Source organism: Nannobrachium achirus, assembly GCF_963921795.1.
Source record: "Nannobrachium achirus genome assembly, chromosome: 18".
NCBI classification, from domain to species: domain Eukaryota; kingdom Metazoa; phylum Chordata; class Actinopteri; order Myctophiformes; family Myctophidae; genus Nannobrachium; species Nannobrachium achirus.
This window is the reverse complement of record NC_137825.1, coordinates 55535928-55539425: the sequence shown is the minus strand read 5'-3', so window position 1 is coordinate 55539425 and position 3498 is coordinate 55535928.

Here is a 3498-nt window from a genome sequence, read left to right as displayed (position 1 = left end):
GGCCGGTCCAGGCCGGCCATTAGGAAAAAAATAAAAATAAAATGTCAGCCTTCGTTCCATTTCCAGTTCCATCACTGTCGGGCAGAAACCTCGTATCTCCAAGTTTCAAATGTATACATTTTTTCGCAAACTGCTTCATCATACAAGGCCGTCGCACAAAAGTAGTGAAAACAGCAGATCTACAAGCACACAACGCTAGTTTAAATCATTTTTAAAATGATAAATACAAAACAAACGGTTTTGGACATACAAGGTTTCCACCCGACAACGACGAAATAAAACTCATGTACAGTAATTGGCCCACTGGGTTGTCACTTGTCATGATCTGAAATGGCAAATCTTTGAGTAGCAGCAGCGCTATAGAGAGAGATCTCTCTCTATAGCGTGCAATGAGGGCCTCTCCAACTCTTTTTCCCGGGCTGAATCAGGGGCCCAGCACGTCCCTGACTATGAGTAAGCTTTTGGGAAACCCAAGAGCTGATCATAAAGAGTTCTAGACTGAGTTAAAAGTCAAATGTCTTTGGTCATTTTGAAAGCAGGGGATACAAATGAAGACATTGGAATCGTTTAAAGTGCATTACGGAATTCCACTGAATCAAGTTTAGCCCTGCTACAAGGGGAATGTTTTGACAGGTCTGTGGTCTCAGCAACCGTCCAGTCATTGAGTAAGCAGTGTTAGTTTTCATTTATCCTATCAGAGCCAGATACACTGAAATAAAAATTGTTATATTTGAGGGTTATCCGTAGCCAGATTGAAATTGTGACTCTCCTCATCGTAAATCCCCATGGTTGAAATGTAAATGACGAATGGGCATGGAAAAAAAACGTCATACTGAAACGCAATGTGCCGATGTTGTACCAATAAGAAAAGTTGTACTGTAGACCGAATAAGAGGTTTTACTAATGCAAGTGCTTAAGGATGCCTCGCTACAAATAAGAGGTACAACTCCACAGATTTACAGTATATACTGCTGTAAAGTGTAAATAGATTTGGGTCAAAAGATTTGCTGAACTATCAGTGATATACAACGATGATGAGTGGTTCCATGCAGTACCCGACTTCAGCTGAGAAGACAACAGTGGCAAAAGTCAACAATATAGCAATGGCCTTGTAGAAGGCATCGCAACATAAGCATCATGTTAGCGTCCTCATCAAGCCATATGGCATTTTGAACTGGCCAGACTCAAGCTTTTGTACAAGATGTAAATCAACCAGACTATCGGGACTTTCCCCAAACATATTTTTCTTAAATGGATACATTTTCATTCAAAAGAATACTTCAACAGAATCATTCCCTGTGTATACCGTCTTCCTTTTGTGAACGTCAAGGAAAAAGAAAATACTAACAAAAAAGCCCTAAAATTATTTACAAACTTTTTTTTAACGTGAAGAGCCGTCCCCAGAAATGGTGTCATCATGAGAAAATGGTGAATAAATATTCTGTTGTGATTTGAAACGGGTGAGAAGCCCAACACGTACTGTACACGCTACATGCTAGAATACAGGCAATTGTTCCTCAGCAAAAGACAAGAAAAGAAAAAGAACATTTATCCTTGTTTTCGTGACTATAAAAATACCTAGACTCTACAAGAAGGGTAGAAAAAAACTTTACATGTACACATCATTTACATCCAAGGCCATGTTCCATGGAATGGCAGGTGAAGAATAGTAGTAGTAGTGACATACATAGCAGGAGTTCGAGGTGAATAGGGTGAAAAGACAGCTGTCGTTTCGTTTGATTTGAGTCTATCGTCATTGTGTTGATGCACCATTCTGCCTGGTCCCCTCTTGCAAAGGACAAACTACCTGTCCACCACAGACAGGGAGACCAAGTGCAACACCGCAAAAGTTGTCCGGTATCCAACTCGGACTAGAATATCCGATTTCGAGGTGTGAGACAGAGGTGTCCATAAATGTCTACAAAGAGCCGACTTAAGGATATAGGTAGCAGTGATTGAGTATGTATTCAGTCTGCCGTGAGTCCTTGTTGCTGTATTCCAGAACCACAGAGGAAAAAGTACATGTAGCTTTTGTTGAGGGGGGAAAAGATCAGCATCGTTTTTCTATCTGCCCTCCAGCAATGTCCACCGTTGTTTTGCAACATTATTGCTCGCTAAATCTTAAGTGTCTCTTCAATGTATGCATCATCCTTTTAGGTCCGCCGTGGAACAAGAGGCTGGCCTCTTGAAACTCTCCCTCAAGCCAGTAGATGAACTCCCCAATTGTAAGGAGAAGAGTTGTTAAAATATAACGCACGTTAAGAGTGAGAATTTAGCAAAATATTCGGACACAGCCTGAGCATACTGTACTGTATGTCTCAACAGCTCTTGAATGTCCTCTGTGCTATATGGCATTCTGGTTAGTGTGATTTGGTTTTGCTCATCTGTAAATGTGCGTGAGAGTTCGGCAAGCTAAAGTTCGTCAGTTGATGACTGTGCCTCTAGCAACAAGAGTCCCTGTACTCATTGAATCATTCGCGTATTCGCTGTCAGGCAGAAACCTCCACTTTTTTAAAATAAATTAATTACCTAACCCATCTATAAGCTCACAAAGTGCCACATCGCGAGCTTGTAGATCTGCTGTTTTAGTCTATAATAATTCATGCACAAAATAGCGATGCCATGTTCAAATAGGTCATGTCTGTCTGTGGGGTTTGCAAATATCTCAGAGCTTGTGATCAAATAAGAACTACATTGTATCCATTGGAACACAGAACTACATTGTATCCATTGGAACACAGGTTCTTTTTTAGTCCATTTCCTAAAAGGGTTTTGGACATGGTTTTGGTTTTGCCCGACAGCGACGATATTCATATATGCACTAAGCATCTTCAATGTAGGATTTAATCCTTCACAATAAACCGCTCCCCCCCCCCCCCCCCCCCCCATTTTGACAAAGAAAATACATTTTCTGTAATCAAAACAAAATCGAGTGCAAAAAGTAATTGAGTTACTTCATATACGACATGTCAAATACCAGCATTCTCAGTCTCGAAAACATTTTCACTGACAATATAGCAAAAATGTTTGGTAACCCGGATTAGCTGGCTCCCTAGAACTTTCACTCATCAAGAGACCAGAGATCAGGTGAGCCCAACAGAGAAAAAGAGAGACTCCAATTTCCAGATCACTCTGCAGTTTCCCTTTAGGCTTAATTGAAATGTTAGCAACGTGTACAAAGTACAAGCATCAGTATTATCATTACTTTGTCAGTTATACATCACAAGTTCCTTACTGTACGCCAGCTTTGGAAGTTTTACGACCATTGGTCCGTGATGGGAAACGTAGCTCTTTAAACACGAGGTTTCCAAGCCCACCTGAACTCTGAGACCCTGTTTCATCGTAAAAACAAATGGAGATGCAGCAAATAATAGGCCTGAGAGGTCCTCGCATGGAGACATTGAGGCTCACAACAATAGAATGTGTCAATCCATTTTCAAAACCTTTAAGCAAAACTAAACAAAATGGGAATGTAAAATACTTCACACACACGCACAC